This window comes from Protopterus annectens, chromosome 3.part1 (genome assembly GCF_019279795.1).
Source record: "Protopterus annectens isolate FY-2018-M chromosome 3.part1, PAN1.0, whole genome shotgun sequence".
NCBI lineage: Eukaryota > Metazoa > Chordata > Ceratodontiformes > Protopteridae > Protopterus > Protopterus annectens.
In genome coordinates this window covers 1,514,201,050-1,514,216,052 of record NC_056732.1, presented here as the reverse complement: position 1 = coordinate 1,514,216,052, position 15,003 = coordinate 1,514,201,050, and positions in this window count along the sequence as shown.

Genomic DNA, 15,003 nt, shown 5'->3' with positions numbered 1-15,003 from the left:
GTGACATATTTCCTATAGCATGCCCATTTAGTTTGCTTGAAGAGGCAGGCCTTGAGTTTATTCCTAAAGCTAGAAAAGGACTGTGTGCCAGTTATTTGCTTGGGTACTGACTCACAAATTTTGGAAACAATGACAGATGATGCATGTCCTGTATTGTTTTAGTTTGGCATGTGGGGTGAGGTGGTTAGGAGGTGAAGTAGTTAAGGATCTGTGGCTGTAAGGTGGCGGTCTCTCTGAAAGGTCTGCTGGTGAAGAAAATAAACTATTTCATGTCGAGTAGTTTAAAAGTCAGGGCTCCACCAAAGAGGGTGATTCTCTGAGGGATAAACAGCCAGTAAGGCTTTTGAGGGAGTTAAAGTGGTGATGCTCTCTGGGGAAGAGAGTTATGAAGCTGTAAATGTTGATTGAGATGTTTTGGAGTGCAGATAGGTTCTTTTTTGAGGTGGAAGCAATTATGTGGAGGTCGTATTCAAGTTACGGCTGGAGAACAAATTTGCCTGTAACAGTCCAGAGACCGTCCTAACTTGTGAATGATAACAAGTGTGAAATTTTCCTAGCCCAAAATAGCAGTCTGTTTACTTTGGTTTTAGTTACTTGTATGTAGTGTTGACAGTTGAGAGAGGAGTTTGACCATTTACCTAGATATTTGTAGGTTGCAATGTTTTCAAGTGGGTGGGGGGCATCACCTAGAGTGATGTTCCAATTAGCTTGAACTTTTTTGAGCCTTTGGGGTGTTCTGAATAATATGTTTTTTTTTTTCAGGTTTAGAAGCAGCATGTTTTGACTGAGAAGTGAGAGATCACATTAAAAAATGTTAGCGATGTGGGTAGAGAAGGCGTCAGATGTGTAAGACTACCATATCATCTGTGCAACACACGTAAGTTAGAAAGGTCAGATGGGAGTTGGTTAATGTATAATAGGAAACAGATAGGGATAATATCGGGGATTGTGGGTCTCCTTTGTTCAGAGGGTCATAGGTGGAAGAACTGGATCCAACCTGTATGAAAATGATCTATTGTAAAGGAAGCTGGAGAACCATTTTGAACCTTTGGGGAGTATGTTAGTAGGCAGTAGTTCACCACATTGAATACTTTGTCAAGGTCATTAAAAATTGCCCCTGTGATATTTCCTTATTCCTTATTTAAAAGAATACTATCACAGTTAGTATATAGATTGGGGCCACTGTGCTTCATCTAGACCAGAATCCATGCCAGTGGGATGATAAGATCTTGCAAGTTTGCAGGTAGTTGTCAAGTAGGGCTTAAGTTTTTCTAGTGTTTTTCTCAAAATTAGCAGAGCTGAAATTGGTCTAGTCACTGGCTGTGAAGAGCTTGCAGGTTTTAGGTATGGGTCTGACCTTGGCTATTTTCTATTAACAAGGCATAATGCCTTTGCTTAGGCATGAGATGTACAGATGTTTTAGTGGACGGTGGATGTGATCTTTAGAAATGGAGATAAACCAGGCATAGGTATTATCACATGATCATCATGGTGGGGCATAGGATAGGATGTTACTGAAGAGTTTACAGATGACATTTTTGGTGACTGATTTGAAATTGAATGGGTGAGTCAATTGTTGTGATGCTTATTGTTGTTTGCAGGATTAAGTTTGGATAGAGTGGAGAACTCTGTCAAAAAGTGGTAATGTCACTGTTGTGTACAGCATCCTTTTTAAATTTCTCCAAGTCATTTGGGTTTCTAATACCATGTTGGGAATTGACCCCTTTCCTAAGTCAAAGTATGATTAAAATTCATGAAATTTATATTGTTTTAATGTTTAATGTTAGCCAGAAGTGCTCTTCGCAGTACCCTCAATGTGCCCAGAAATGACTCCCTCCGCAATTTGTACAGAGTCAACATGGATTGGTAACATATCTAAATACAATTGTAAATTCTTTTTTCGTAACACCCATTGCTCCTACTACTACTACTGGAACTGTCTTGGTATGCTTCTTCCACACTGCCCTCATTTCTGTCCGCAAACCCTGGTATTTTATGACTTTGTGTCTCTCTGTATGTAACACACTGTACTCACTGGGTGTAGCAATTTCAATGACCAATGCTACTATGTCTTCTTTTCATGGACTACTATATCTGTTTTTCTTGCATCTATTTTTTGAACTGTTTGTAATGGGTGATCCCATGGAATATAAACTTCATCATTTTCTGTAATGCTTTATAGCTCATGTTTCCAGTGTTTTTCTGCCACTTCAATACCATAATGTTTGCACAATCTTCAATGCAACAGTCTTGCCACGTCATTATGCCTTTCAGTATACAGTCCTTCTACAATCAATACACCACAACCAGCAACAAGATGTGCAACCATTTCCAATTCCGTTTTACAAAACCTACATCTGTTTGTTTCTCCCACGTTTGACTGTGTAAACCAACACGTACGCAAGTCCACTATCTTGCATAGCCAATATTAACCTTTCATCTTCTGGTTTAAATTCACCTCTCTTTAACCATTCCTGCATTCAATCCTGATCAATATGAGGTTGTTCCAAAAGTTTTCTATACTTGCAACTATATTTATGCATTTTCCACATTTTTTGCCTTCTTGTCTGATCCTTCACCTTATATTCCTTCTTTTCTGTTTTTAGCACATTCAGTTGCTGCCTGGTTTTTATCTACTTGATTTGATTTCTATTCCCACTTGACACGGATATGCTTCTGCTAAACTAAGCTGGGAAGTCATCTTAAGACTTATTCTCCTCTTGTTTCAAAACTTTCACTATGTTTGGGTCTTGGGAGGTCAGCAGATATGTATGCAGTCCCACAATTACAGATCTATAAATATAATCAATTTCGATAAAGCCCATACCTCCTTCAGAACGGGGAATATATAATCTCGGTATGCACTGTTTGTTACAAATCATTTGATATGCATGAAGCATCCTTCTTGTTTTCCTTTCCAACCTATCCAACATCTTCTGAGGCCAGTCAATCACTCTAAAACTGTAAGTTAGGACAGAAAGATAAAACTGGTTTATAGCGTGGACTTAGTTCCTAGATGTCAATGCTGTTTTCAGTATTAATTTAAGTCTTCTAAAATATTCCGTACTAAAGTTTTATTCACATTTGTTCATGTTTTATTGTTGATCCATCAATTCCCAAATATTTGTATACTCCCTTTTGCTCAAGTTCTTTTACATCACATTCTTGTCCCAAACTAATGTTTTCTTGGTGCTGCAGCTTTCCTGCTTTAAAGGTTGCTTTTGTACAATTATCAAGACTAAATGACATTCTTACATCATCGGAAAAAGTTTTGACCACTCGCAGTTGTACTTTCAGTTCCTCATCTGATGAACTATACAGTTTTAAATCATGTGCAAAAAGAAGATGAGAAGTCTTTATGCTTTGTTGTTTTCTGGAAGCCAAATTATAGCCATGACCTAATCTGTTGAGCTGACATCTTAATGGGCTAAGGGTAAGATAAAAGAGCAGTGGTGACAGTCAGCAACCCTGGAATATCCTCCTTTGAATTTTTATCCCTGGAATAATAATTTGTCCTTCATTGTGGCTTAACTGCAAAGTGGTTTGCCACTGTTTCACGGTCACTGTCACGTAAATCGGTCAGTGTATGGTGCATCTTAGACATTTTTAAGCAGTCTTATCCATGAATGTGGGATACTGTCAAATGCTTTTTTATAGCCTATCCATGCCATACTTAGATTCTTCCCATTTTTACGGTTCTCCATTTAAAACCAAACAATCCTTTGTTCCATATGACTACTTTTTATTACCCTTATGTTCTACTGCCACGATTGAGAGTTCTTCTAAATGACTATAAACTCTGTTGGCATCAATTCCAGTACACAGTTAATACATAGTCGGAAGGCAAGTTATTGGTCTATAGAGTTTTAGGATAGCCTTGCGGGTTCACTCTTAAGTAGGAGCATTGTTTTTCCTGTTGTTAAAAATACACAATGGAGGCAGCAAATGTGAGCAAAATCAGTTTACTGGTGCTTCTGGTTCCTCGGCAAATAGCCTTCAAGGAATAATACAAGCTATCAACATACTCCATTTTATTACAAAGCTGTTCCAATGACGAGCTACCACCCCAATTAATCAAGTAACACTGGTTAACAAACAAGCAAGCATTTTCCCACCCATAAAATACCAACAAGGATTTTAACACCTAATACAAACTTGCTATTCTTTATGTTTTGTTTTTTATTGTAATAAATAACACATTAAACATTTAAATTAACTTCTAAATTCATATCCCTAGGTTTTAAAGTACCACAATTCAAAATACACCTACTTTACATCCTTAAAAGACTGGCCATAAAATCTCCACCTCTGGTATGATTCCAGAGCATTTAGGTCATATTAGGAATAGGAATTTGGATGGTCCTGTTGCAGAACATTTTGTCAGGGTTCATGGGGGATCTGATGCTAGCTTTTTCTTCAGTGTTCTGGCAAGACCTTTTATTACCAGAGGAAGAGATAAAAAAGCTCAGCTGTAATTGTCAAAAGCCTTACTTTTAATGCAAGGCAGCCAATGAACTGTTCTGGTCACTGTATCACAGAACTTAATAAAGAATATCCTGGCAGGATCCGCCAAAGGCAAACCTTTGTATCCATTACAACTTCCTTTGTCCTTCAAGCAAGTAATCTTCCAGCCTTTCATTTTAGGACAGTCCTCATAAATCATCTAAAATTAAACTAATTAAGTAATCAATCTGCATATAATTTAATGCATAAGCAATGTCTAAAATTTAGCAGCTCAGCAGTTCTCACAACTAACTGGGTGCAGAACAGCCTCTCAAATTTGTTAGAAAAGAAAGAATCAGAAATGGAAAGCAGTAAACGACTAGGTGCCTCTCTCTACGGAAGAAGAAAGCACATGACAATCAACTGTATTACTGTTTTCTAGGTACTATATTAAAACAACTGGACTTGTATTACCTACTGTTCAGTTTTGCTTTCTATACCTCTCTCTCTACAGATCATGTGCATTCTGTATTGTGCATTCTGCCAGTCTGCCCTGCTACTTACCCCTCCTTCAACACTCTATGTACTGTATGACCTCCTTTGACATCCCTTCTTTTTTCTTCCATTTCTCTTTGACACCCATTCTTTCTTCCCTCTGTTTCTTCATTTTCTTTTCAACCCAATTCTTATTTAGTTCATTTGTTAGCCAGAGTAGCAAACTGATACTAAGTGGATTTACTTCAGACACAGCCCATGGAATACAATTTTACATAGGTATGAGCAGACACATACAGCATTCATTACTTACAAGTAACATACATCACAAATATCTTAATGTGGACATGTGTGACACATATTAAGTCTTGCTGTACCTCTGTACCATAACCTTTGACATCCTGTCCATGCTCTTGTAAGGTATATTACACTTACTGTCGTACAGAGATTCAGAATCCATAGACTTAAAGCAAGACCACCTCAATTTTTCACTGTGCCATCAAGACACAGGAATGCCATACTGGGAATTTGGTAGTATATGTTACATGGCCAAGTCCATTTCTGGGAATGCTATATAGAATAAAATCTTAACTTTTCTGGATTCTGCAGTATATGAAATTATAGTATTTGCAGACATCAGTGACTTAAAAGTTAAATCTGTTGTTTGAAGTGTGGTCCTGACAAAGTTTTTTTTTTTTTGACTGTTATGTTAATGCTTATGTGTTAGTTAGATGCCATATCCTGCAAGAAGGGTACGGTCTATTTTTCACAAGAAAGACTGAAGGAAGTTGTGTGTCTTGCTGTGAAGTGTACATCTTCTATCAATTTATGTGCACACAACATGGTTTTATAACTTTTGGATTTTCAAATGTTTGGATGTGAATTTAAAGCTTTTAAAATATTGTACAAGGCAGATGTCAAGAAAACTCTTATATTGTTACAATGCTGTATATAAATCATGTAAATACAGTCTGTATACATCCAACCTGCCTGCCCATTTATTTATCTTCAAAAAGTATGGCAGTGAAATGTATTTTTGTATCTTGATTCTTGGTATCATCAAGAAATAATGTTGAAATTCACTTAAACCATTTGTTTCTTTGTATAGCATTTTCTTAGTGTGGTATTACTAGCCTTTGACTCTGCATTTCTGTTCATTATACAGCATGTATGCTGTACAGCGACAATAGAACTTTTCCCGCTGAACTCTTCTGAAAATGGGCTACACCAAGTAGCAGCAAGTCTATTTACCATAAAGAGAAATAAATAGTAATATTTCCTTTACTGCTCTTGAGAAAAAAGCCTTTCAAATGGATAAAGCCACTGGAGTCAAATTCAGATGTGTGCTGCACTAGAAGCTCCGAGGTTAAGACCGCAGTCTTAGCTGTGTACTGCAACTGCACACCCTGTTATTTTCTGAAATTTTTATTATGATATTTCAAGAGGGGAGGAAATACAGCTTTTCAAAGACAAGCATCAGTGACTTTAGTTCATACGCCTTCATGACCACAGTCTCAACATTTTGCATTCTACACCATTTTCACTGTGGTTGCTATGCTGAACTTGTGCCTGGTATGGGGAGTAAAATAATGGCCTAGAATAATAATTTGTCTTTGTTGTAGTCATATCAGATTGTAAAATTCCTCTATTTTGCTAGATTTTTTCAAAAAAGTGTGCAACATATTCTAGTTCACATGCCAAATGCTCATGCAGCAATAAGGCAATTATGTCAAATTTAATGTAGGGCTGCACTAAAAATCATATGTGGGCTTTGGTCCTGATCACCCAGTTGTTACTTCTTGAAAGTTTTACAATGAAATCATAATGACAGAAAGTGATATGGTCTTTTACAGACTGGCATTATGTTGAAATGTTTAGAAGTGTACACTGCCACAGCATGACAAGAATACTTCTTATGGTGTAATTTGATCAGAAGTAAATATCCTATGTATTTAACCAGAAAAAAATATCTATATCTCTATATATAGTTATTTCAATTGTAAAATGCTATGACTATAATGCCACGCTGTGTATGATGTCTAGCAGCTAATCTGATGAGATCTTGGTTGGAGATAGCGCCCACTCCACATGAAGCACAGCTCCTCAATGACCCTATTAGAGCACAACCCTGACAACTGGATGGGTGACCGTAAATTCATCCCGGGAGTGGCAACTACGTCCCTCAAGGTCAGGGGCAGTCAGTGTTGATCATAAAATGACTAACAATGACTGTCTAAATATGGTCAATAAGGGTACTCGGGTTTTCACATGGCTAGGCTTGTAAAGGCCCTAGGGCCATTAGGCTAGTAACCTCCTATGAACCTATGAGATAAGCTGTACTGGACCTTCTGTAATTAAGAATAACAGCCCTCTATGTGTTTTGTAGTTAACATCCTGCTATTACCATTGAGTTTCATAATGAAATCTGAAAGCAAAACTGAGATATAGCCTGTTACAGATATAAACCAGATGATTTAGTTCATATGCATTTATTACCACAGCTTTAGCATCATATTCAGTTTCCACTATGGGTGGTAATTACATCAAACTTAAAAATCTTATTTATTTCTCCTGAACAGACATATTTTGTTACTGGACCCTTCCCCAGCTTAGACTATTGTATAATCTGGACTTTCTGCAAAATTATGGACAGCTGAGATGTAGGCTTCTTCACATGAACTGGCTGGATGCAATAATACTCATGATGCTTTAATGCGAGAGTCACTGACAACACCTTGAGAGTACTTCCTAAAATGGTTACCAGGACTGCACTTCTCATGCTCCTCCTAGCATCAGCTAAGACTAGATGTTAGCTTGATCCCTTGCTAGTTTTTCTACAGAATACTCATGAAGAATAGCAGGCAACCTCATGAAAAGATTTAGTTTGGGGATATAAGTGTCTGTATCTGCATTGCTTACTGTACTTATTTCCTTGTTTCACTTGAAAGAAAGTTACTGTTTGTCGTTTTTGCATTTAGTTACTTGTAACACATTGCACTCAAGTTACCTGCACTACACCCTCACTCCCCACTGGCCCTTGTTTTCAATTAAGGATTTCCCAATATTATTCTAGCATGTCCAAAGGTCAGTTGTCAATCTCCTCTCCGGTCCAGCTGGTGAATCTGGGAATCTTGAGGCAATGTTATAACTGCCTCATGTACACAGACAACCCTCTCCTCCTCCCACATAACACAAATACTTGCGAGAGATGCAGCTATTTAGCCAAACTGGAGGCTGAGCTCTCTCAACTCAGGACTGGCAAGACCAGACAGGAGGAGAAGGCAACTACACACACACCACAAAACCAGCCTCACATAATGCTACCACTCCACTGAATCAAACACATAAACACACAAAGACATACTCGGAGGCTCTGAGTAAAAATTTACCTAAACAGCAGAGGCCTCCAAAGCAGACACCCAAACAACTGCTACCTCAAGACACCCCACAAGCAACACATAAACCATAAAAGCAGTGTGCAAAGCAGTCACAGCCCTTAAGGCCAAATACAACACCAAACATACTTGTCATAGGTGACTCCATAGTCAGACACACTGACGTCCCACTCACCAGGCTGAACAAGGAGAGGGTCACAGTAAGCTGCCTATCGGGCGCTAGAATCCGCCACATAACACAAGCACTCGGGACACTCCATGGCAAGTACAAATATGACACAGTCATTGTCCATGCTGGTGTGAACGACCTGAGACGTACCTCCCTGGACTACATGAAAAGAGACATAGAGGAGCTCTCTGATTATGTAGCCCAGGCAGGTATGACCCTAACCCTGAGCAGTATCCTTCCTTCACCAAGAATGATGCCACAATATAGAGACAAGATGATCAGCTTTAACAATTGGCTTAATGTCTGGTGTCATTCAAAGGGGATCCAGTGTCTGTCTGCCTGGGATGACATGCTTGACAAGCCACGCTGCCGCAAGGGGCGGCTTGCACCTGTCACCCTGGGATTCGGATATTGGCTAAGGCTCTTGCCACCCCATAGTGCCTTTTTAGGCAAGGCTCAAATTCTAAACCTACCACCCTAGAAAACAAAAATGGGAAGAAACTGAGGGTAATGCTGCTCAATGCCAGAAGTCTAAATCTCAAAATGCACGCACTCGAGGCCCTTCTCAGTATGGAGAACATCGATGTCTGTGCTGTAACTGAAACCTGGTTCAAGGCTCCTGAGAGCACCCGGCACTATTAGGTTTTACCTCATATCATGCGTTCCGGCCCCAAAACCCGGACCACACCACAAAAGGAGGGTGTATCCATATTCATAAAGGATACTCACACCTCCAGGTTGGTGGCAACGCACTAAGCTCGGAAACCATCCAGGTGCAACTAACCATAGGCAAAACTGCTCTACAAATTTTAGCATGCTACAGGCCACCCTCTCAAACTCAGGAACCCCACACAGCCTTCCTGAAGACACTGGAGGTATAAATGTATCTCCAAACACCATCATATTGGGTGACTACAACTACCCGAATATAGACTGGGAACATTACTCAAGCCCTAACTTTCTAGCCCAACAGTTCCTGGAGTTCATAAATTCAAATGCCATGGAACAGCTAGTCACTGTTCCCACGAGAGGAGAAAATATACTAGATCTCATTGTCACAAACATGGGGACAAAATGCTCCACACGGAAGTATATCCCTCATTGGTGAGATCTGATCATAAACTAATCTCACTGGAAATCCACATCCGCCCCACCCCAAGCAAAAGACCATAGTGAAGAACTTCTCTAAAGCAAACTTCACACTACTCAAGACTGGTGTGGTATCCTTCAAGGCCCCTGAGCCAGAGGAAACCACAACCCAAGCTGCGGAAGCCCTTACAAATGCCTTCTATGAACACCTCCAGGACTGCATGGATCAGGCAATCCCAAATAAAACCAAGACTCTTTCCACAAAGGGCAAGCGTCCAGTCTGGTGGACCCCAGCCATTAACAAACTTTACCATACGACGACAAAGCTATTACACGATAGAACAAAATCCATAAAAGGGAAGTCAGTGTTGATCATAAAATGACTAACAATGACTGTCTAAATATGGTCAATAAGGGTACTCGGGTTTTCACATGGCTAGGCTTGTAAAGGCCCTAGGGCCATTAGGCTAGTAACCTCCTATGAACCTATGAGATAAGCTGTACTGGACCTTCTGTAATTAAGAATAACAGCCCTCTATGTGTTTTGTAGTTAACATCCTGCTATTACCATTGAGTTTCATAATGAAATCTGAAAGCAAAACTGAGATATAGCCTGTTACAGATATAAACCAGATGATTTAGTTCATATGCATTTATTACCACAGCTTTAGCATCATATTCAGTTTCCACTATGGGTGGTAATTACATCAAACTTAAAAATCTTATTTATTTCTCCTGAACAGACATATTTTGTTACTGGACCCTTCCCCAGCTTAGACTATTGTATAATCTGGACTTTCTGCAAAATTATGGACAGCTGAGATGTAGGCTTCTTCACATGAACTGGCTGGATGCAATAATACTCATGATGCTTTAATGTGCGAGAGTCACTGACAACACCTTGAGAGTACTTCCTAAAATGGTTACCAGGACTGCACTTCTCATGCTCCTCCTAGCATCAGCTAAGACTAGATGTTAGCTTGATCCCTTGCTAGTTTTTCTACAGAATACTCATGAAGAATAGCAGGCAACCTCATGAAAAGATTTAGTTTGGGGATATAAGTGTCTGTATCTGCATTGCTTACTGTACTTATTTCCTTGTTTCACTTGAAAGAAAGTTACTGTTTGTCGTTTTTGCATTTAGTTACTTGTAACACATTGCACTCAAGTTACCTGCACTACACCCTCACTCCCCACTGGCCCTTGTTTTCAATTAAGGATTTCCCAATATTATTCTAGCATGTCCAAAGGTCAGTTGTCAATCTCCTCTCCGGTCCAGCTGGTGAATCTGGGAATCTTGAGGCAATGTTATAACTGCCTCATGTACACAGACAACCCTCTCCTCCTCCCACATAACACAAATACTTAGAGATGCAGCTATTTAGCCAAACTGGAGGCTGAGCTCTCTCAACTCAGGACTGGCAAGACCAGACAGGAGGAGAAGGCAACTACACACACCACAAAACCAGCCTCACATAATGCTACCACTCCACTGAATCAAACACATAAACACACAAAGACATACTCGGAGGCTCTGAGTAAAATTTACCTAAACAGCAGAGGCCTCCAAAGCAGACACCCAAACAACTGCTACCTCAAGACACCCCACAAGCAACACATAAACCACAAAAACAGTGTGCAAAGCAGTCACAGCCCTTAAGGCCAAATACAACACCAAACATACTTGTCATAGGTGACTCCATAGTCAGACACACTGACGTCCCACTCACCAGGCTGAACAAGGAGAGGGTCACAGTAAGCTGCCTATCGGGCGCTAGAATCCGCCACATAACACAAGCACTCGGGACACTCCATGGCAAGTACAAATATGACACAGTCATTGTCCATGCTGGTGTGAACGACCTGAGACGTACCTCCCTGGACTACATGAAAAGAGACATAGAGGAGCTCTCTGATTATGTAGCCCAGGCAGGTATGACCCTAACCCTGAGCAGTATCCTTCCTTCACCAAGAATGATGCCACAATATAGAGACAAGATGATCAGCTTTAACAATTGGCTTAATGTCTGGTGTCATTCAAAGGGGATCCAGTGTCTGTCTGCCTGGGATGACATGCTTGACAAGCCACGCTGCGCAAGGGACGGCTTGCACCTGTCACCCTGGGATTCGGATATTGGCTAAGGCTCTTGCCACCCCATAGTGCCTTTTTAGGCAAGGCTCAAATTCTAAACCTACCACCCTAGAAAACAAAATGGGAAGAAACTGAGGGTAATGCTGCTCAATGCCAGAAGTCTAAATCTCAAAATGCACGCACTCGAGGCCCTTCTCAGTATGGAGAACATCGATGTCTGTGCTGTAACTGAAACCTGGTTCAAGGCTCCTGAGAGCACCCCGGCACTATTAGGTTTTACCTCATATCATGCGATACTGCCCCAAATCCCGTACCTCACCACAAAAGGAGGGGTGGTGTATCCATATTCATAAAGGATACTCACACCTCCAGGTTGGTGGCAACGCACCTAAGCTCGGAAACCATCCAGGTGCAACTAACCATAGGCAAAACTGCTCTACAAATTTTAGCATGCTACAGGCCACCCTCTCAAACTCAGGAACCCCACACAGCCTTCCTGAAGACACTGGAGGGTATAAATGTATCTCCAAACACCATCATATTGGGTGACTACAACTACCCGAATATAGACTGGGAACATTACTCAAGCCCTAACTTTCTAGCCCAACAGTTCCTGGAGTTCATAAATTCAAATGCCATGGAACAGCTAGTCACTGTTCCCACGAGAGGAGAAAATATACTAGATCTCATTGTCACAAACATGGGGACAAAATAATGCTCCACACCAGAAGTATATCCCTCATTGGTGAGATCTGATCATAAACTAATCTCACTGGAAATCAACATCCCGCCCCCCCCAAGCAAAAGACCATAGTGAAGAACTTCTCTAAAGCAAACTTCACACTACTCAAGACTGGTGTGGTATCCTTCAAGGCCCCTGAGCCAGAGGAAACCACAACCCAAGCTGCGGAAGCCCTTACAAATGCCTTCTATGAACACCTCCAGGACTGCATGGATCAGGCAATCCCAAATAAAACCAAGACTCTTTTCCACAAAGGGCAAACGTCCAGTCTGGTGGACCCCAGCCATTAACAAACTTTACAATAAGAGGAGAAAGCTATTACACGATAGAACAAAATCCATAAAAGGGAAGTCACCCTGATCATTATTAGTAAAAAATACGAGCACTCATAAAATCAACTAAGGCCAATTTTGAGAGAAAAATTGCCATGGATTCAAAGGACAATCATAAGGCCTTTTTCAGCTATGTTAGGAACCTGGGTGGAAACTCCCAGATATGCTCAGAATTAGTCCAAATGATACAAAAATCACTGAACCCACAGACATTGCCAACATACTGGCAGACAGGTTCAGTGCAAACTTCACCCCTCTCCCCTAAAGGAGAGATAACTATCCCAGCCGAGTGTAGCCTCCCGGACATCTCAAATGCGCAGGTGAAAGCTGCTCTCTCTAAAGCTAAAAACACAACATCAATGGGACCGGATGGTGTCCCCGGCTGTGTGCTACACGAGCTAAATGAGGAATTAAACCCGCACATAAGGCAGCTGTTTAATCTCAGCCTTACCACAGGATACGTGCCCAAGGAGTGGCGTACGGCAACTGTGGTCCCACTCCACAAAGGCGGTGCCTCTACGGACCCTGGTAATTACCGCCCCATAAGCTTAACAAGTCTAGTCTGCAAAGCTATGGAGAGGATCATAATGGAGCTCATAAACAAAGATATAGGGGACTTGCAGACATTGAACCCGACCCAGTTTGGCTTTGTCAAGGGAAGATCATGCCTTTTGAACTTGGTTGACTTCTTCGAAACAGTCACCAAGGCCATTGATGAGGGAAAGGCAGTCCATACAGCCTACCTTGACCTTGCAAAGGCTTTCGACACAATACCCCACTCGGGTATTGTAGAAAAACTTACCAGCTTAAATGTAAACCCATATGTCACAAGATGGGTTGCAAACTGGCTTAAGGACAGAACCCACAGGGTTAGAGTTGCTGGCGCTGTGTCAGACTCCAAGCCGGTCACAAGTGGTGTCCCACAGGGCTCGGTCCTTGGCCCCCTATTGTTTGGCATCTACTTCTCAGAAGTACAGGCCAACATGGGAGGACTTTGTCTGACAAAGTTTGCAGACGACTGCAAACTGGGCGCCATAGTGGAAAGTGCATCGGACACGGATATCCTTCAGAAGGGACTCACGGAAACAGATAGCTGGTGCCAGAGCCATGGCCTGAAGTTAAACGCCAAAAAATGTATAGTCATACCCTTCGGGAAAAACAAGGTAAGCCCTAAGCTACCATATAGGTGGCAATCCACAAAGCACAGAAGAGTTTGTCAGGGACCTGGGGACCCAGGTTGACAGTGGCCTTTCTTTTGACACTCACGTTGCTAAAGTGGTTAGAAAGACCTTCTACATTGCCCAACTGATCATGAAGGGATTCACATCCAGATCTAGTGAGGTCATTGTTCCCCTGTACTCTTCACTTATCAGACCAATGATCGAGTACAATGCCCAATTCGGGATGTATCCCACCCGACATCTGCAGCAATTGGGGAGACCCCAAAAGTTCCTCACCAAAAGGATAAAGGGACTCCAAAATCTGTCATATGCTGCCAGATTGAAGAACCTCCAGCTCTATTCAGTCGCATACCGTCTGCTCAGAGGTGATATGTGCCTGACATACAAGGCCATGTCCAACCCGGAATTAATGGATATGCTCCACCTCAAAAATCCAAATCCACCAAAACCACTAGAGCAAGCGACTTAAACCTTAGCACGGATATAAATAGGACGTGCTGGAGGGATAGATTTATCACTCAGAGACTCCCTATGCTGTGGAATAAAATCCCGGTCCATGTGAGGCAGAGCACCTCGCTGTCTCTGTTCAAGAGAAATCTAGACCTGTGGATGGGAGATCGTAGGTTTACCCCAGGAATCAACTCTGTGTCACTGCTGGACAGAGGCACAACAAACTAATGGGCACAGTATTTTTTCATATAAGGGGTGGCGTAAGCCACAATAATTTGGGCTAGGCTTATAAATGCCTTAGGGCAGATAGCCTAGTATAAACCTATGAACCTATGAACCTATGGTCCAATTCCCTTATTTTCCCTCACCAGTGTGACCTCAACCTAGGTTTGCACAGACACATTTCCTGCCTCTGTACTATGTATCCTCCAAAGCCGAAAAACATCCTTAAGGAATTTATGCAAGTGTTCAGCTTTTCTCCCTACCCCATGAGGGTGGCAGGGCAAAAGTGCTGCCACCTCACTTTACTCCTTCCCCGTGGTAAAGAAAAGTAGTGTGCATGCAGGTCCTAGCTCATAATTTGTCAGCCACAGTAATACTTGGAAGGCTTTCGGC